The 21,977-nt window shown below is 41.2% G+C and overlaps 1 long non-coding RNA gene across 1 annotated transcript in view; it reads right to left on the bottom strand.

Moving 5' to 3' along the window:
• The window catches only part of LOC121101747, a 30,038-nt gene extending 9,665 nt beyond the window's left edge, over positions 1–20,373 (bottom strand). The window contains exons 1-3 of the long non-coding RNA XR_005833782.1: positions 19,607–20,373; positions 17,274–17,427; positions 14,967–15,109 (exon numbers count right to left, since the gene is read on the bottom strand). This is a non-coding gene — a long non-coding RNA (uncharacterized LOC121101747). The remainder of the gene's footprint in view (positions 1–14,966; positions 15,110–17,273; positions 17,428–19,606) is intronic.
• Positions 20,374–21,977: the final 1,604 nt, after the last annotated feature.

Genomic DNA, 21,977 nt, shown 5'->3' with positions numbered 1-21,977 from the left:
CTATGAGGCCAATATTACCTTGATCCCCAAACCAGGCAAAGACCCCATCAAAAAGGAGAATTACAGACCGATTTCTCTAATGAATATGGACGCCAAAATCCTCAACAAGATCCTGGTTAATAGAATCCAACAGTACATTAAAAGGATTATCCATCATGACCGAGTGGGATTCATCCCTGGGATGCAAGGGTGGTTCAACATTCGCAAATCGATTGGTGTCTTAGATTTTATCCAGAAAGAAAAATTCAAAAATCATATGATTCTCTCAATAGATGCAGAAAAAGCATTTGACAAAATACAGCATCCTTTCCTGATTAAAACCCTTCAGAGTGTAGGGATAGAGGGTACATTCCTCAATCTCATAAAAACCATCTATGAAAAGCCTGCAGCAAATATTCTCAATGGGGAAAAGCTGGAAGCCTTTCCCTTAAGATCAGGAACACGACAAGGATGCCCACTCTTGCCACTATTATTCAACGTAGTACTAGAAGTCCTTGCAACAGCAATCAGACAACAAAAAGGAATAAAAGGTATCCAAATCAGCAAAGAAGAAGTCAAAATGTCTCTCTTCGCAGATGACATGATGCTCTATATGGAAAACCCAAAAGAATCCACTCCCAAACTATTAGAAGTTATAGAGCAATTCAGTAAGGTGGCGGGATACAAAATCAATGCTCAGAAATCAGTTGCATTTCTATACACAAATAATGAGATTGAAGAAAGAGAAATTAGGGAATCCATCCCATTTACAATAGCACCCAAAACCGTACGTTACCTTGGAATTAACTTAACCAGAGACGTAAAGACCTATATTCTAGAAACTATAAATCACTCTTGAGAGACATTGAGGAAGACATAAAAAGATGGAAAAATATTCCACGCTCATGGATCGGAAGCATTAGCATAGTTAAAATGTCCATGCTACCCAGAGCAATCTACACTTTCAATGCTATCCCGATCAAAATACTGATGACATTTTTCAAAGAAGTGGAACAAATAGTCCTTAAATTTGTATGGAACCAGAAAAGGCCCCGAATTGCCAAGGAACTGTTGTAAAGGAAAATAAAGCTGGGGGCATCACAGTGCCGGATTTCGAGCTGTACTACAAAGTGTGATCACAGAGACAGCATGGTACTGGCACGGAAACGGACACATAGACCAATGGAACAGAATAGAGAACCCAGAAATGGACCCTCGGCTCTTTGGGCAACTAATCTTTGATAAAGCAGGAAAAAACATCCTGTGGAAAAAAGACAGTCTCTTCAATAAATGGTGCCTGGAAAATTGGACAGCTACATGCAAAAGAATGAAACTTGACCACTCTCTCACACCATACACAAAGATAAACTCCAAATGGATGAAAGACCTCGATGTAAGACAGGAATCCATCAAAATCCTAGAGGAGAACATAGGCAGCAACCTCTATGACATGGGCCAAAGCAACTTTTTCATGACACATCTCCAAAGGCAAGAGAAACAAAAGATAAAATGAACTTGTGGGACTTCATCAAGATAAAAAGCTTCTGCACAGCCAAGGAAACAGTCAAAAAAACTAAGAGGCAGCCCACGGAATGGGAGAATATATTTGCAGATGATGCTACAGATAAAAGACTGGTATCCAAGATCTACAAAGAACTTCTCAAACTCAATACACGAGAAACAAATAAACAAATCAAAAAATGGGCAGAAAATACGAACACTTTTCTAATGAAGACATACAAATGGCTAACAGACATATGAAAAAATGTTCAAAATCATTAGCCATCAGGGAAATTCAAATCAAAACCACACTGAGATACCACCTTACGCCAGTTAGAATGGCAAAAATAGACAAGGCAAGAAACAACAATTGTTGGAGAGGATGTGGAGAAAGGGGATCCCTCACCATTGTTGTGGAATGCAGTTAATTTCAGCCACTCTGGAAAACATGTGGAGGTCCCTTAAAAGGTTAAAATTGAGCTACCCTATGATCCAGCCATTGCACTACTGGGTGTTTACCCCAAAGATACAGATGTAGTGAAGAGAAGGGCCATATGCACCCCAATGTTCATAGCAGCAATGTCCACAATAGCTAAGTCGTGGAAGGAGCCGAGATGCCCTTCAACAGATGACTGGATTAAGAGTTTGATGTCCATATATACAATGGAATATTACTCAGCTATCGAGAGAAAACGATCTCAACATTTGCTTCAACATGGACGGCACTGGAGGAGATAATGCTAAGTGAAATAAGTCGCAGAGAAAAGACAAATATCATGATTTCTCTCATCTATGGAACATAAGAACTAGGATGATCGGTAGGGGAAGAAGGGATAAAGAAAGGGGGATAATCAGAAGGGGAATGAAACATGAGAGACTATGGACTATGAGAAACAAACTGAGGGCCTCAGAGGGAGGGGTGGGGGAATGGGATAGGCCGGTGATGGGTAGTAAGGAGGGCACGTATTGCATGGTGCACTGGGTGTTATACGCAACTAAGCTGAATCCTTCAGGCCTTACATAGGAAACCGGGGATGTACTGTATGGTGACTAACATAATAAAATAAAAAATCATTTTATATATATATATATATATATAAAAGACCTAAATGTGAGACCTGAAACCATAAAAATCCTGGAAAAGAACACAGGCAGCAATGTCTCTGACACTGATAGTAGCAACATTTTTCTAGATAGCTCTCCTGAGGCAAGGGACATAAAAGCAAAAATTAACTCTTGGGACTACATCAAAATAAAAAGCTTCTGCACAGCATAGGAAGCAATCAACAAAAATAAAAGACAACCTACTGAATGGGAGAAGATATTTTTAAATGACATGTCCAATAAAGGGTTAGTATCTAAACTATATAAAGAACTAATACAACTGCACACCCAAAAAACAAGCCAATTAAAAAATGGGCAGAACACATGAACAGACATTTCTCCAAAAAAGACATCCAGATGGCCAACAGACACATGAAAAAATGTTCAACATCACTCATCATCAGGGAAATGCAAATCAAAACTATAATGAGATATCACTTCACACATGTCAGAATGGCTAAAGTAAAAAAACATAAACAAGTGTTGGTGAGGATGTGGAGAAAAAGAAACCCTTGGACACTATTGGTGGGAATGCAAACTGGTACAGCCACTATGGAAAACAGTATGGGGGGAGTGTCTCAAGAAGTTAAAAATAGAACTACCCTATGATCCAGTAATCACACTACTTGATATCTACCCCAAATATACAAAAACACTAATTCAAAGGGATACACGCAGCCCAATATTTAGAGCAGAATTATTTATAATAGCCAAATTATGGAAACAGCCCAAATGTTCATTGATAGATAAATGGATAAAGAAGATGTAGTATATATACAATGGAATATTATTCAGCCACAAAAAATGAAATGTTGCCATTTGCAACAACATGGATGGAGCTAGAGAGTGTAATGCTAAGTGAAATAGATAAGAGAAAGACAAATAGATGATTTCACTCATATGTAGAATTTAAGAAACAAATATACAGAGGAAAAAAAGGAGGGGGGTAGAGAGAGAAATGAAGAAATAGACTCAACAGTAGAGAACATGTTGATGGTTACCAGAGGGGAGTTAGGTGGGGAGATGGGTGAAATAGGTGATGGGGATTAAGGAAGGCAGTTGTGATTAGCACTGGGTGTTGTATGGAATTGTTGAATCACTATATTGTACACTGAAACTAATATAACACTGTATATTAACTACACTGGAATTAAAAACAACAACAAAAAGAATTATAATAAAGAAAGGTGCAGGACCAGATGGATTCACAGGTGAATTGTACCAAACATTTAAAGAAGAGCTAATAGCAGTTAATATCTATTCTTCTCAATCTAGTCCAAAAAAATAGAAGAGGAAGGAGAGCTTCCAAATCATTTTATGAGGCCAGCATTACCCTGATACCAGAATCAGACAAAGACTACAAAAAAAGAAAACAATAGGCCAATATGTCCAATGAACATAGATGCAAAAATCCTCAACAAATATTAGCAAGCTGCATTCAACAGTACATTGAAAGAATCATTCTCCATGATCAAGAGGATTTATTCTGAGGATGCAAGGATGGTTTAATATTTGCAAATCAATCACTGTGACATACCATACCAACAAAATGAAGGATAAAAATTATATGATCTTCCCAATAGATGCAAAAAAATATGGGACATATTTCAGTTTCCATTTTTGTTAAAAATTCTCAATGAAGTGGGTTTATAGGGGACATACCTCAACATAATAAAGGCCATATAGGAAAAACCCACAGCTAACATTATACTCAGTGGTAAAATACTGACTGATAGCTTTTCCTCTAAGAGCAGCAACAAGACAAGTTTGTCCACTCCCATCACTTTTCTTCAACATACTACTGGGAGTCCTAGCTGCAGCAATCACACAAGATAAAGGAATAAAAGGCATCTAAATTGGTAAAACTGTCCCTACTTGCAGCTTCCCTGATATTATACATAGAACACCCTAAAGACTGCACCAAAAAAACTATTAGAACTGATAAATGCATTCAGTAAACCCACAGGATACAAAATTAACATATAGAAATTGGTTTCATTTTGATACGCTGATAATGAACTAGCAGAAAGAGAAATTAAGAAAACAATTCCACTTAAAATTGCACCAAAAAGAATACAATACCTAGGAACGAGCTTAACCAAAGAGGTGAAAGATCTCTTATAAAACACTGATGAAATAAATTCATGACAACAAAAACAAATGGAAAGATATTCCATGCTCATGGATTGGAAGAATTAATATCATTAAAATGTCCATACTACCCATGATCTAGAATGTCCATGTAGATGGACATCTACATGTCCAAGCAATCTACAGATTCAATGCAATCCCTATCAAAATACCAACAGTATTTTCCATAGAACTAGAACAAATAATCATAAAATTTGTATGGTACCACAAAAGAGCCCACACAGCCAAAGCGCTCAAGAAATACGGAGCTGGAGGTATCACAATCCTAGATCTCACCATACACCACAAAGTTGTAATCAAAACAGTATGGTGCTGGCATAAAAATAGATGCATAAATTAATGGAAAAGGATAGTGAGTCCATAAATAAACCCACACTTATATGGTCAACCAGTCTACAATAACACACAAGAATATCCAATGGTGAAGAAGATCGTCTCTTCAATAAATGGTGCTGGGAAAACAGGACAGCTACATGCAAAACAATGAAACTGGACCACTTTCTTACACCATATACAAAAATAAACTCAAAATGAATTAAAGACCTAAATGTGACATCTGAAACCAGAAAACTCCTAGAAGAAAACATAGATAATAATTTCTTTGACATCTTCCTTAGCAACATTTTTCTAGATAAGTCTCCTAAGGCAAGGTAAACAAAAGCAAAAATAAACTACTGGGACTATATCAAAATAAACTTTTGCACACTGAAGGAAACCATCAACAAAATGAAAAGGCAACCAGGGCGCCTGGGTGGCTCAGTTGCTAAGTGTCTGCCTTCGGCTTGGGTCATGATCCCAGCGTTCTGGGATCAAGCCCTGCATCAGGCTCCCTGCTCAGCAGGAAGCCTGCTTCTCTCTCTTCCACTCTCCCTGCTTGTGTTCCCTCTCTCGCTGCCTCTCTCTCTGTCAAATAAATAAATAAAATCTTAAAAAAAAATGAAAAGGCAACCTATTGAATGGGAGAAGATATTCACAGATGATATAGCTGATAAGGGTTTAATATCTGAAATATGTAAAGAACATATACAACTCCACACCAAAAAAACAAATAATCTGATTAAAAATGGGCAGAGGACCTGAATAGACATTTTCCTCCAAGAAGACATACAGATGTTCAAGCAACACATGAAAAGATACTCAACATCACTCATAATCAGGGAAATGCAAATCAAAACCACAATGAGATATCAGCTTACACCTGTCAGAAAGTCTAGAATCAAAAAGACAAGAAATGAGGTTGGTGAGGATGTGAAAAAAAGGGAACCTTCATGCATTGTTGGTAGGAATGTAAACTGATGCATCCACTGAGGAAAACAGTTATGAAGTTCCCTCAAAAAATTAAAAATAAAAATACCATATGATCCAGTAATTCCATTACTGGATATTTACCCAAAGAAAACAAAACACTAATTTGAAAAGATATATGCGCCCCTATGTGTATTGCAGCATTATTTACAATAGCAGATATGAAAGTAACCCAAGTGTCCACTTGATAGATGAATGGATAAAGAAGATGTGGTCCTTATGTAAATGGAGTAGTACACAGACATAGAAAAGGATGAGATTTTGCCATTTGTAACAACATGGATGGACCTAGACAGTACTATGCTAAGCGAAATAAATCAGAGAAATTCTATATGATTTCACTTGTATGTGGAATGTAAAAACCAAGACAGACAAATAAACAAAAAGCTGAAACATACTCATAAATATGGAGAACTAATTGTGGCAGAGGAGAGGGGTGCAGGAATGGGAAAAATGGGTGAAGGGGGTGGGAAGTATAGATCTGCAGTTATGGAATGAATAAGTCATGGGGATAAAAGGTGCAGCACAGGGAATACTGTCACTGGCATTTTAATAGCACTGTATGGGGACAGATGGTAGCTATGCTTGTGGGGAGCATAGCATAGGCACAGAATTGTCCAATCACTATGTCGTGTACCTGAAACTAATGTAACATTGTGCGTCCAATTATACTTCAATGAAAAAAGATGAAGATAATTACAAAATAGGCAAATCACTTGAACACATACTCCATAAGTATATACACAAATAAGCAAATGTAGAAGTGCTTAATATCATGTTATCCAAGAAATCCAAGTTAAAATAATGACATACCACTACACACAGCAGAATGATTAGCACAAAACAAATGCAGCAACATCAAAAACAAACCAAATGAACCCAGTGATTCCAAGAACTGATAAGGACGCGAAGCATCCGGCTGCATCTATCACTCCAGCAGTTCCGCCCTTTTTGAAGCTGGCAGTGAGGTCCTAATTTACAGAAGCCAAATCTTTCCTGCCTTTGACTTGACCTCTCTGCAGTTCTTCCCCTTTGCTTGTTCTGTGTTTTTAAATATCACACTTAAAATTCTCATCGTCCACTGCTTCTCAGCCCCTGCCTTCTCTCTCTGTGGTAATGACGCGGCTATGGCGTGCCATCCGCGGGCTGCTCTCAAGTCACTGAGGAAACACAGGCATGCTCATGACTTCAACTATCACACCTATGCCACTCATTCCCAAATCTCGAGGCAAGGGCCACACTTCCCTTCTGAGTCCTCACCCTGATTCTCCAGCTCCTTGCTGGACATTCCCTTCTGAATATCTTCTCCTTTTATCAGCTCAACAGGTCTCTAACCAAACTAATTTCTGCTCAGAATTTTCTGCTATCTTCCTGTAATGTACGCATTTCCTCCCCACCCCCACCTCCTGTCACTCTCAAATTAGAACTGCTTACTTTAATTAATTAATTAATAGAACCAGTTACATTTGATGTTCCCTTTACCCTTATCCCTGCCATCCAATTTATCATTACCAAAGTTTTTTTTTTATAATATGGTCCCACCTAATATTCCCATCAAATACCCAGTAAGCTCTTATTCTTCACTGGACTCCTGAGTCTTTTCAGATGATATTCTTTCTGCCCCAAATCATCCACAGCACTAATAGTACTAGTAGATCTTTTAGTAACGATAGTAGTAATAGATATTTTTTTATTGTAAAGATACTTTAAGTCACAGTGATTTCCCATTCCTTAGGAACTACCACCAATGCCTAGGACTGTCACTACGGTCACAACATATGTAGAGACATGGTTCTGCTCCCTAATTTAGGACCCAAACAGGACAAATGAAATGTGCTAGGGAATTGGGCATGTTGAACCCAGTGATAAAGACTGGGAATGACGGAGAATAATTTAGTGTGCCGTAAAGCACTTTAGGTCGGCACTAAAGAAGTCACGTGTTTCTCAGGGGTCGCTGAGCTGGGCATCAGCATTCAACCCCACAAGTCTTCCAGTTTAAGAAGAATAGCAATATGCCATATGTAATATGTTCTAATTTCTAATATGCTGTATGTGTTCATATCCCTTAGGTTATTTATTCCCTTAAATAACTCATAAAATATTTTCCTTGATAATAAAATTGCTATTAATATTTAACATTTGTTGAACAGTGTACCAGGCATAATGCTAAACACTTGACATTTATGATATTTAATCCTCACAATAACCCAAGGAGGGGTTATTATCTCCATTTTACTGAGGCACATAGATGTTAATTAGCCTAATTTCCCTGCTCAAAGTCACACAACTAAGCAGAGAAACTCATGTAGAGACAGAGCTAGATTCCACAGTCTTAGCCCATTACCTAGTGCTGCTTACCCTGGTTGCATAGCAGAATTGAACCTGAGAGGTTTTTTGTTTTTTAAGATTTTATTTACTTACTTGAGAGAGAGTGCGTGTGAGAGCACAAGTGGGGGAGGGGAAGAGAGAGAGGGACAGCAGACTCCCCACTGAGTGAGGAGCCGGATGTGGGGCTTGATGGCAGGACCCTAAGTTCATGACCTGAGCCAAAGGCAGATGCTTAACCTGCTGAGCCACCCAGGTGCCCTTGGAATAACCTGGGAGTTTTTACAGTATGCCATTGCTGGGTCCCACTTGAGTGAATCTGATTTTCTACGTCTGCGGTGTAGCTTAGCCATCTGTATTTTTTAAAACTTTCCCAGGTGATTCTACTGGGTAGACAGAATTGAGAACCATTAGCTACACACTACTGCTTCCTAGAAGTAACTGATGTCTTACAAGTAGCCAACTCTCCCATCCACCCACCCACTCCCTCCCTTCCGCAAACCTCAGAGGGTCTCATAGTATAATTTGATGTTGTCTTAATATTGAAATGTTTTGAGTCACATCCCTTGGTCACCTGGCGAGCCTGATTTGAAAATTCTTGTACCAGCCCTTATTTCCACAAACCAGCACTAGATGGCAGACTACACATAGGGAATCATGTTGAGCATTTCCATTTCAGAAACTTTTTTCCTTTAAATAACCTCACTAGCCAATATTCGAGTTTAACCATATAGTATTAAAACCAGGGTAATTTTTTCATAAATTGAATTACTCTGTATTATGGGTCAATTCATATTACTTTAAGCAGAGCCATGAATACCCTGTATATAGTATGGCCTGGATTTAAGTCCTCTTCCTGCTTTAGCTTTAGAAAGTGTTTTGTTCATATATAAAATGAAGTAATTGTCCTTCTTATTATACTCGAGAACACTTTTCCACCAATAGATTTCCATGTCTCTGTCAAATAATTGGCCCATTATAAAAACATTTACAAATATTCTGCTTACCTTTCTCAGGGACTTATCACACTCCAACCTGCAAGGCAGAGGGTGCTTAGTTCTATATCGCATTTCCCCTTCTCCTTAGAGACCGTGTCTGCTTGGATAATGGAGCTACAGAGGTGGGGGATGTGAGACTCCATATCAGAGTATATTAATGTGATCATGTATTAGGATCTCACAACCAGGAAATTACCCTCACATTCCCGAATTCAAAAGGGCCTAGCCACCACCAAGTTAGCATACCCAGGGCAGCCAAGACAGGGTACACCTGTCTTGAACTTTTTCAAGGTGCAGTGGGGTTCTCCATTCTACTACCTTAGGTTTTCAAGTGTTAAACAATATCCTTCATCTGAATTTACACACGATGAAAGATAGAACTGGAGAGATTTAGTTCAGGCAATCTTCCTAAATACAAATACATGATCACCAGCTCCATGGCTCCCCAGTTCTCTTGGATATGGTCTGGATTCCTTAATAGGGGTTATAAGGTTATGCAACATCTAGCCCCGCCCTTCTTATCTCCCAACTTTTCACCCCCCAATCCCACATATGCCAGTAGAGGTCAGACTAGATTTATTTCAGCTTCAGCAACATACCTTCTTCTGTCTCATGCATGTTCACAATGAGCTGGGAGGGTTTTTTTGGTTTTCTTTCCCACCTCCCATTTTGAACTTCACCCTAACCCCTGCTTATCCCACCTTCACAAGTTCAATTTCTATCTACACATTAGGTCTTAGATTACATGTAACTTCCTCCGAAAGCCTTCCTTGACCACTGAAGTATAGCTTTGTTTCCTCTCTGAGTATTCTGCCTTTTCCCCTTCAGACTATCTACCACACTCTGCTATGATCACCTCTTTTTGTGTCTGTAAAGATAAGACGGCAAACATCATGGAGGCATTCTTAGTTATTCTTGGATTCTTATCACCTAGCTCAGTGCTTGGCAAATACCAAGTTCTCTGTAGATATTTACTGAACGAGTGAGGTCTCAACATCTAATAGCACCCTTCTTATGTTTCTGGTTTGAGAGCAGTAACTTTATGCACACCTCAAATAATAAATTGTCTAAAACCAGCCCACACTGTCCCAGACCTAGAAAAAACAAAAGAGCATCCCAAGTAATAGATTTGAAAAACAGAACATGTATGAAACACCCCCAAATCTTGTAGATTCGCTTCAGATCCAAGGTGACAAGATGTGAGACAGGAAAAATACAATAAAATTTAAGTCTCTTTTGCTACAAAATTGAAGGAGACTTTACAAGATCACTCAAAGTTCATGTGTATCAAGAACTTCTCCACATGGAGAACTTACAGTGATTTGGGTTCACTAAAAATGGACTTAGGTCTTACAAAGCCACGCTGCTCTTTGCCTCCCCCCTCTACTACAATTCAAGCCAGGAAACAATACAATTCCTCAAGAATAATTTTAAAGATAAGATTAACTCGATTACATTTCTTCAAACTCATGTTATAGTTTGTAGAGAAACCTCAGTGCTGACATAGCCCTGTAGCTTGTATACTTTGCTGACGGGTTTACTAAGGAGTTCTTAATTTTTGGCTCCATATAAAGATAATGGGATTGAGTAGATTTAAAATCCTTTTAGTTCCTATTCTGGGCCAAGGCAAACTAGCAAAAATCAAGTTCCTGGGGAACATTATTAGGTTTCTTGTCCCCTCTTTACCAAGTCTCAACATAATTACTTCTGCATAAATATGCAAAAGCCTATTTTGAAGGTTATAAGCAGCAGCCCGTAGATCTCTGAAACTCATCTTGAATTTCTGTAAGAATGTTTATTGTAAAATCCAAGGTTTTCTTTGTCACTCCCTAGAAGAAAGTGCTGTAGGTTTTTTTTTTTTAATAAAGATTTTATTTATTTATTTGAGAGACAGAGAAAGCACTAGGGCTGGGGAGAGAGAGAGAGAGAGAGAGCGGGAGAGAGACAAGCAGACTCTCCACTTAGTGCAGAGCCCAACATGAGGCTCGATCCCAGGATCCTGAGATCATGACCTGGATGCTTAACAGACAGAGCCACCCAGGCACCCCGAAAGTCCTGTAGATCTTAATATCAAGAATTATCGTTCTTGTCCTGAGAAGCGGGTTTCCTCTTAGCTGAGAGACCACTAAGAATGCATTAAAATTATAAACCTCAGTATCTCACCCCAGATATACAAATGTTTAAATTCTATTGGTGGGCCCTGAGCGATTATAGTTTTATTAGCTCATCAGGTGATTCAGATGCACACAAGTTTGGGAATCCCTATTATAGGTGACAGTCATGAAATTGAGTAGTTTTCACATTCAGCCACTGACAAGCTTAGAAAACAAATTTATGGTTCATTGGTAGGTGTATAGACCATTTTATTATACTTCTTAATTATCTTTCTGTCTCCCTGTGTTCACATCTTCGGTTTGTATTTATTTTCTCTTTCACCTCACTTCCAATTTAAATTCTTGTCATAGTACATAACCACATAAGCCATCTTAAATTCTTTGTGGAACATGACAAGAAACAGGCAGAGAGCCAGACAAGTATGTAAATAATTATTACACTCAGCTTCTGTAGAGAAAGAAATATTCTTGGCAATTGGTGCAGAGTTAGCATCCTTGACTGACCTGGAGAAAGCTCCATGCATGTGTGTGAGTCCACACACACACACACACACACGCACACACACGCACACACACAGGCTTGCTTATGCTAGGGGAAAGGGGAAAGGAGGCCACACATGTGAATTAAAGAACTATTGTACTTCTGCTTTTCAGTGAATGATTTTTAAATATTTCCACCAAAAAGCAACTGTACTCTTTGCGGCTCATTAAACTTATGGTACATGTACCAGCTAGAAAACTCCTGTATGAAACAGTAACATGGGTAGATGTTTTGATGAGACTACCCTTCTCTCTGCTGGGCCCTTTCTTGGTTGGCCCCAACCCTCTCCATCTTAATCTCTGCCTTGTCTTCTTTTACTGAATCCCCAAAGAAGGCATACATTTATAGGAGTTTTAGAGAGTGATTCTCAGAATTACTGGAAGGGAGGGGGACCGTAGGCTGTTTTGATACGTTTCAGTGAGGGAAATGCACTCTCTGCCCTTCTGTCTTTACTACAACCTTCTGTCTTTACTACAACCACCAGCCTTTGAGAATCACTGTAAACGGGGCTAAGCCTGGGAACTGTAACATATGGGTAACTGTTTGCTTTATTTATCTGAGTGACTGATCATGTGTCTGTGGCTGGGAGAACCAGATTTTTGTCTCCTGTTTTACTCTCCTCAGTCATTCCCAGGAGGAGGCTCTGGTGAGACCACAGTTTGAGACATCTCAGCTAAAGGACCTCGGGGAGGCTTCGGGTTGATGTAGGCTGACACCAGCTCTCTGTCCTAGAAACCAGGCTTGAGGCTGTTCGGCTCCAGTGCATTTGCTGGTTTTTCACTTTTTGGATATCTATTTGTCATACAGCTCCCTCTGTTCTGAGACATAAGTGATGGCTAGTCTTCACCAGACCAAGATCAGCTTTATAAGAATTGGGTAAGAACTGGGTCAGTGTGGTCCAGCTGAAAACCCTAGAGTCTGATAAATCTAATTGGGAAATGTTCTTCAGTGCTCTGTAGGTCAGCACAATGTTCGTCAAACTGCTACTATATTTTGACATAAGTATTACACAAAAGGTCCACTTGAAGACAAGATCCTTCAATACAACCGACATTCTGAGAACCTATTTTGTGTAGGTATGGGCTAGGTAAGGTGAGCTGCAGACAAGAAGTGATAGAGTTAATAACAAGAGCCAGCACTAGCCAGCATTTAGTGAGCATCTGGCAAATACACATACTCTAATGAAATTTGAAAAAGTTGAGCATTACTCACTTTTTACCATAAGAGAGCTATTCTGGACCATAAGTCCAGGATAGATAAGAAACTTGCCCAAAGCCATGTTTTAGAGATAGAACCCAAAGCTGCTATTTTCCCTAACTATGGAAGGCACCACCTCCATCATGGTGTGTGGGGGTGTGTGTGCGGCGGGGGGCGCGGCAGGGTGGAGTGTGTGTGAGTGTTAAAAGGTACGTAAATCAATAACTACAATACCAAGAGGAAGAAAATAAGGGATGTAGGATGGGAGAAACACCAACACGGTGCTATGAAGGAGGAAAAGACTCTCAAGAGGAACTGGAAACTGGTTTTTGAATTGATTTTGAAGGCCATAAGAAATGGATGGGATTGGGAAAGATGGAATTGAGACTGGCATATCATGAAGAAGAAACTGAGAAAACGCCTGGAGGCTAGAGAGGACTGGTTGGTTTAGGAGAGGGGTAGTTCTCCAGTTTAGTGGGTATTCAGGGTAGGTCCCAGGGCCCATTGTGGAGAGCTCTGGAGGCGCAGCTGGGCCAGGGAGTATCTCTAATTTGCTAATGGACTATTCATGGTTGTTGGGCAGCAGAGAATTGACAGCAGTTGTGCTTAAAAAGACAAACGGGTGAATTGCATACAGAGATGGTATTTGAAAAGCATGGAGGCCAATTAAAAGAATTTCAAAGAAGTCCAAGAAAGAATGAGGGCAACTTGACTGCAGGCAGCAGGAACTCATGGGAAGGGGACAGATCCAAAACACCGACTCAGGACTTTGGCAGTGATTAGAGAGTAGGAGCAGATTTTGGGATGAGCTCAGTTTGGGACACGTTGAGCTTCAAGCAAGAGTAGGAAATTCATGTAGAGATGCCCAGAAGGCAGTTGGGATAGCCCCCTACAGTTAAGAAAGGGAGATTTGATAAAATGTGAGAGATTTTTGCATAGAGGTCTAAAGGAGAAGATGGGATTGCAGAAAGAAGGAAGAGATGGGAGGGAATAGATGGTGGTTATCAACTGTAAACACACTCTGTCTGGGGAGCAAAAATAAGTGTGCCAATGAAGGAAGAGATGTATAGAATTAAGTGGCAAACTTACCCTTACAGAACTCCCCATGCACGAAAGACTTAAACAGGGAAGAGCCATCCCTATAATCTTAAGAAAGGTTGGATGACAGGCTTAGGCCTCCTGATTTGTGATATTCAGGATTCCTTGGGTTGTTTCTTGTGGTTGTGTAATAACTGTCAGCCTGAAATAACTTCTCAGTTTTCTCCTTTTGGTTTGTTTTATTTACTAGGTCTTGTATAATAGCAGCAGACACCAGCAATTGCTCTTTAAAATACAAGCCTAAAGGGTAGGCTGGGCGAGATCCGCCCCACAAGCTGTTCCTGCATCTAGTCATTTTTCCTGCTCTCCCTCTTGCTGGAAGGTGATCCCTGCTTCATTACCAAGGAATTACCTGGGCATTGCTGCAACCTGAGCAAACATTTACTCAAGCCAGAAGCCCTTCAAATGGCAAGATTACTCTTTCAATATTTACCATTCTGCCCTTGGCGACTGAGACCAGAACACCGTTGATGACTTTCAAACACCCAAAGAAAGGTTAATAGATTTGAACGATGGCTATCATGCTCTTAAGTCACTTGGCAAGTGGCAAATAATGGCGTAGGGCATACAGCCATTGCGGGAATAGCTACTATAAAATAAATACCTAATACCATGGAAATTGACCTGTTTATTACAGGCGTTGGTTGTGCTCACCGCAGGCTCAGTAGCTCCTGAAGGGGCTGCTCCACCATTTCTCTCCGCCCTCCGCTCTCCACCGCAAAGCATCAGTGGCTTTTAAAGGGGGAGCCGCTCGGCCCAGCGTGAATGTGGCTTTGGCTTCTTCCTGCCTCCTCTAGCTGTAAAATTCAGGAGAGGAGGCAAATGAAAATCCGTTTAAAGATTTTAAATCTTCTAAAGAATCAGATCTTGTTCATTTTAGACTCTGCTGTCTTCACCTACTCTTTAAGAAATTGGAGAGGACATAGAATTCCAAACTAATTCAGATCCGCCAACCAGTACGGGGGAGCTGTCTGTATTTTGGTTTCTCGTGGAAGTAGTAGAGTCGCTTGGTGAGAAGGGCTTTGGAGTCAATTAGTCCCGAGTTCAGTTTTCACCTCATTGATTCCATTACCAGGAAGACATCTAACTGCATTATTCTGGAGAAGAGCTGTGACGGGCTTTAGGTCCTGGATTATGGGGAACAAGCAGACAGTCCCTGCTCTCATGGAGCTTATCTGTTAGTTGGAGGTGATGGCAATTAAAAAAAAAATGCTGTAATAAAAATCAAAGCAGGGCCACAAGGTTCAGGGTTCCTGTGGGGTCAGAGCTGTCGCGTACCTCTCCCTGCCTCCATGCGGGCCTAGGCAAATTTCTTAGCTTCTCAGTTTCCTCATAGAGTTGTTGGGAGGATTCAGTTAACTAATACTTACAAATCACTAAGTACATAGTCCGGTGGGTAGGAAACACAGAATGAACACTATCAGATGTTATTTTAAGCTCCCAGGGGCAGGATTTTGAATCATTTTCCTCACTCAGCGCTGTATCCCCAGGGCCTAAAGCTGTGCTGATGCATGGCAGGCATTTAATAATATCTGCTGGCTGAAAAACTTTGATGAGGAAGAGAATCATAATGGGGAAAAAAAGACAACAGTGGAGATAAAATTAAACAATAAAAAGATTCATAGACTGCTTGGTGGAGCCTTGGTAACCTGAATGGAACAAAGTGGAGCTTTTTAGGGAGAAACTAAGCCCCCAGAGTGAGCTCAAAAACTGTAATTGTAAGGGGTGCCTGCGTGGCTCAGTCAGTTAAGTGTCCGACTCTCGATCTCAGCTCAGGTCTTGATCTTAGGGTTGTGCGTTCAAGCCCCAGTTGGGCCCCACACTGGGTATGGAGCCTACTTAAAAAATAAAAATAAAATAAATTTAAAAATTGCAGTTGTAACTAATCCTCAAACGAAGGAATCAGAGCCTTTCTTCTCTCTGTTTGTCCACCAGGGGGAGTATACTACCCACCACAAGTCAGCCTTTCCCAGCACCTCTGAACGTGAAGCTCTTTGAAAGGGTAATGAGTTAACGGAAGCAGTAGAGCCTGAGGCCGCAGCCTGTTTTAATTTAAAGAAATAGTTCAAAAAAAGGTCTCAGATCAAATAAAGTGGTAGCCAAAACAACTGATCAAAATGTGATTCAGAGAGTCTTTCAAATTTTGAAAGAGAAGAATAAAAATTAAAGAAGATCTATTATGAAGGGTGTGTATCTGCTCATTTCGTAATCTTTAGGTACTCAAATTACGATGCTGTAAACATCATTATGGAGATATTCCTTGATTATTTTAGAAATCAAAGTTTGCCAATATTCATTTTCTGCATATATTTTTTACGATTTTATTTTGGAATACTCTCACCTGATGTGGGGCTTGAACGCACAATCCAAGATCAAGAGTGGCACACTCTACCGACTGAGCTAGCCAGGTGCCCCTTTGCACATTTTCTTGCCTGCTTGATCCAGATAATTTGTGAATTATAATATTTTGTTTTTCATTAAAACCTCTTTCGATCTCATATTCACGGGTGGGGTTTGTAAAGTATAAATGGTGACTGTTAAACCAGTGTCGAACATATGTTGCCATGATGAGACTAGAAGCATAAATAGAGCATAATCTCCAACGGAGCCCGGTAATCCTTTAAGCTCCAGGGGTTGTTGGTAAACGTGGCCTCTGCATGTTGCGCTGATGAATCCCAGGTTCCTTCCTCAGGTGACAATTACGTGACTTCCTGAAACTCTTAGGTATGACACAGTACTACTTGAATGAAAATTATTTTATCACAATAAGAACAGTTTGAGAAATGCCTTTATTTTAGTATATATCTATAAACAACAATGTTGTGTGGAGTTTTTCATGTTGGTTAAAATTTCAGTGACTTAAAGCTATGAACCGAGGTCATTCTATGATTCAAATTCTAAACTCAAGGAGGCATCTGCGTGAGAGCCAGCTACCTCCCCAAAGGTTAAGGAGAAACATACCTGTTGGATCTGGCTCTCATCAAGGGGTATGAAGTTGCTCTGAGGCGAGAAGGCAGCCATCTTTGGAAATGCAGTTTGCAGAGTCAGATGCTTTGCTCCTCCAAACCCAGAGAGGCAGAGGTGCCAAGAGAATCCTCATAAGGCTTGGCCCTGCCTGAAAGAAAAGACACTTTCCCCCTTAATTAAATGTCTGCTTAGTCAGGGACTTGTTGATCTGTCCCATTCTCCTTAAGCAGGGGGAAAGTTAACTGGAGTGACTTGGCATCACAGGGATTGCCAAGTAAGGAGGGGAGTCAGGGCTGTTGGGGGTTTCTGGGAGGTAAGGACGATGGGTCCCACTAGTCCTGCCTGGAGACAGCTGCAGAGGGAAGATGAGAGTCAGGGCTATAGAGCTGCTGGGAAACCAAGCAAAAGGAGCAAAGAGGCGTAGGCAGAGGAAGGGCATGTGAATGTGCAGCTAGATGTCAGCAGCAGAGGTGACCACACTTAAGAATGAACCAGCAATGCCCAGGAAAGCTTCAAAGGCTTGAGCCTGGCTTGAGTAGGGCAGGTTGGAGCCGCTGTCCACCCCTAATGACCACAATACAGCTTAGCAGCTGTGGTGAACCAGGGAGACAACTGCAACCTCCCAGTTAAGTAAGGAGATGTTAGTCTTCTCAGGACACTGGGGGAGCTAGCAGCCAGAAGAGGGAAAAGGGAAAGCTTCCTAAAGAGCAAACCATGCCCCCTCCCCTAAAGAAAAACACAGGAACTGTATATTTGGATCTAGCCAGAGCTGGGGTCATGTGGGAAAGCTTTCTTAAATGTGTAATTTTAAGAAATGAATAGAAATGAGTCTTTTAAAGATGAAATGAGACTCTATGATAACCAATATTTATTGGAAGTTATAAACTATGGCCCATAATCATGAAGGGACTCAATAACCAGTAAGAAGGGGAAGTTCTAACACCATGTGTATGGAGGCAGCTACTAGAAGATATAAAAATCCCTTTATGTTCAAACCCCCAACATTTTTTTCCCTTAAAACTATCTAATTTCAACACATTTCACACAAAAAGGGAAGACGGCATTATTCCGGTTCAGTCAGGAATCGAGTAACGGCATGCTGAGACACACACCTGGTTTCTTGTGCCCCCAACCTCGGTGCCTCCCGTTATGACCTCACCAGCTGCATTTTGTTGGGTTCCCGCGAGTCATGGCGGCTTAGAGCTCCGAGCGAGCCTCCCTGCGCGTTCCTTTCCATTCACCGATCTGATAAACGTGCTCTCTCAAATCCTTCCCTTTGAACCCAAGTCAGATGACCTACCTAAAATCCAGATCTTTGCCCAATGTGTTTAGCCACTTTCTGTAACTCTTGGGCCAATGATGGAACCTCGTTTTCTCATTGACAAAATTCAGGGATGACTCCAGAGCCTTTTAACCCTTCTACTTAGTAAGGAAGAGACTTAAAGGATGCATTATCCCAAAACGTAGAGCAAGGCAGAATTTTTAAAAAGTTCAAAATGCGTTTAAGTAGACTCATGGCTAAGAGATGAGAGTGTAAAGAGTAATGTAAATAGAAAGAGATGAGAAGAGTACGCAAAAACCTGGTTTTGGAAATGAGTTTAAGGAGAGACAGGTTGTAATGACGTTAAGGGGAGGAAGGCAGTTAGGTAATGGGGGCTAAGTCTGAGATCTTATAACTGTATTTGAAAACAATTCCTTTGAGCTATGAGAAAAGAAAGCATGCAGGGAGGCTCAGGAGAGACAGAAATAGTTTCCGAGCTTGGGAACTAAATAGCAAAATGAGGTTGATAGTTCAGGAGGAGACAGGAAGAGCATTCACATGGTTTGATAAAATTAGCATTCAAGCCGGCTGTTCAAATAGAGAGGGTCTCCTGAAAACAGTCAGAAATGCAAGAAAATCAACAACTGCTATAGCAATTCAGAGATACAAACCATACCAACACGGTCCTCAAACTGCCCTCAACAGACCCAAAGAGGGGGCCCAGAGAGGGGATCAGAGGCCAGGTTGGTTCATATGTCCAATGAAGAGAACGTTACCACTGATATCCTCAGCTTGCAAAACTCAATTTTCCTTCCATCTCCTAAAGCTCTTGGTCATCTTAACTACAACAGGACAAGGAGAAATAATTACAAACATACAACTCACACACACACTGAAGTTCTGTGTTAGGGGTAAGCACCAAGTGTTTCAGAGCCATGAGTAGGAAACAACCAGCAGAGTTTTCCTGGGGGCCGGGGCGTGGGGATAACAAGCCAACAGCAAGCACAAACGCCGTCCTGCAGATCGAGACACTATATTAGTAGAAGCGACATGACACACAACTCACCGTCACTCCTTTAGAACGTTCCTCTTTATTTGAGAGCCTGAGGAGTATGTTTTTCAGGTGCTCTTAGCTATCTTGTCAGTGTCATTCTAGTCCCAGCTGTGGCTCGTCGGCTGTCGCTATCTGAATCCTGATTATGTGTGTGGGGCTCTGTGGGTGTAGATCAATAAAGCCGTATTAGATAGTAATGTGTATCCTCTTCTGTGGCTGCTGGGGCAAATTCCCAGCAACTGGCTGACTTACAGCCATAGGAATCCGTTCTCTCTGTTCTGGAGACCAGAGCCTGAAATCAACATCAGTGGACCAACCTCACAATGTCAGCAGACGTATGTTCCTCCTGATGGCTCTGGGCTCTGGAGAACCCCTTCCTTGCCTCTTCCAGCTCCTGCTGGAATTCTGGCAGCTTCTGCTAGTGCTCAGTGGCTTGTGGCCCCACCACTCGAATCTCTGTCCTCACGTCACCTTCTCCTGTGTATGTGTGTGAACCTCTCCCTTGCAAGGACACCTGTGATGGCATGTAGCCCTCCCTTGGTTAATCCAGGATAGTCTCCCATCTCAGGATCCTGAAATCACATCTGCAAAGTGTGTGTGTGCTCACATGTGGTTGTAGATAAATATCTTCTGCTATTCTAGCTAGTGTTCAGCTAACCGAGACTCCTTAAGTCTTCTCAGAAGTGGAGAAGCATGGCCCTCAGCTGTTAATTACTGTGTGATGCCTGCTGTCCCTCTGTGTGCCTCAGTCCGGCACCTCAGGCCTGTTTCTCGTGTCTCCTGCCCTGTGGTGCCATCACTTGTGTGATGACTGAGAAGTCACAGCTCACTCACTACCTACTCTCCAAACAGGAATCTTCTCTGATTCTTTGTTGCTTGAACCCCGAAGTACACAGCAAGACAGAGCCCAGCCCCAAGGGTCCCTTAATATTGTGAGTGGCTGTCTCTGGGTGCGGGACCCTTGACCTCTGAGGCTCTCTGGTGCCAGGAAGTCTTTATTGACAGGATTTTAAGAGCCTTCGTGCTGGAGCTGCTTGTGCCCCTCTGGTGAACAGTTGTTCTTATCTCAGACACTGGGATGACTGCTTATCAGGCAGGACGTTCACTGACCCCACTCAGGGAAACAACTGTTCATCCACCAGGCTCCAGGAAAATTACCCAGCTGTATTAAGGCTGCAAAACCAGTAGCCAAGAGCTCTGTGGCTTGGCTTCAGAATTATTATTGCGACTAAAGACTCAGCCCCCATCGGAAACAATTGTGGAATGAGTTCAATCATAAACAGTCTAGGCCTGCCATCAGACAAGGCAAGCTCACACCGACATGTCTTCCTCTGGTGAGCCTGGACATGCCCAGCTTCTGAAGCTCCAAAAGGACAGTTGATCCAGCTAAAACAGACGCTTTGAGATCCAATTCCCAGACTTCTGTTACTGAAGGTCTTCGTTTTTTTCATTCCCTTCCTTGCTTGCTCACATTCTAGCAAAGTCCTCCCTCTATCATGGTACAAATGACACAACATTATGGTATAACGCACAACTGGGACAAAGATGAGGAAGGGTATATTTTATAATGAGAAAACCTACAAAGTGGCCACTGTGGGTGTGAATAATCTCCACATGACAGATTTCTTAGGAGGATTTTAGAGACAGTACACTGATTTTTGGGGGACTGTTTGCACTGTTTCTTTTCTTTTTTTTTTTTAAGATTTTATTTATTTATTCGACAGAGATAGAGACAGCCAGTGAGAGAGGGAACACAAGCAGAGGGAGTGGGAGAGGAAGAAGCAGGCTCATAGCAGAGGAGCCTGATGTGGGGCTCGATCCCATAACGCCAGGATCACGCCCTGAGCCGAAGGCAGACGCTTAACCGCTGTGCCACCCAGGCGCCCCTGTTTGCACTGTTTCTAATTTTATTCCATCAGCTCTGCCAAACCTCATTTACTTTGCCACTTGGGGGGGCAGGTTGCTTGAGCCCAAGACTGGGAGTGAAGTTACATGTTCTATTCCAATCTCCTTTAGAGACTAATCTACACTTCTAAAAAAGTCACAGACTCTTTTTTGTTTAGTCCTTCCCTCCATTAAATACACGTTATAGTAAATTATTGATACGGGTCCCCTGAAAATGGAAAAGACTGGGGCTTCATGAAGGGTTTAGATTGTTTGAGAGAAAAGAGCAATGTAAGTGCAAGATATTACTTCCATTCATAGATATCTTATTAGTTGTAGACATAAAAGTTGACTAATAAAATTATATTATTTTAAATAAAACCTAGCAAGGGGGATGGGGTAAATTGGTGATGGGGATTAAGGAAGACACTCTTTGTGATGAGCACTGCACGTTGTATGGAAGTGTTGAATCACTAAATCCTGTACCTGAAACAAATAT

The sequence above is a fragment of the Ursus maritimus genome, unplaced genomic scaffold, assembly GCF_017311325.1.
Source record: "Ursus maritimus isolate PB19 unplaced genomic scaffold, ASM1731132v1 scaffold_9, whole genome shotgun sequence".
Taxonomy (NCBI): domain Eukaryota; kingdom Metazoa; phylum Chordata; class Mammalia; order Carnivora; family Ursidae; genus Ursus; species Ursus maritimus.
This window is presented reverse-complemented; position numbering and strand designations above follow the sequence as displayed.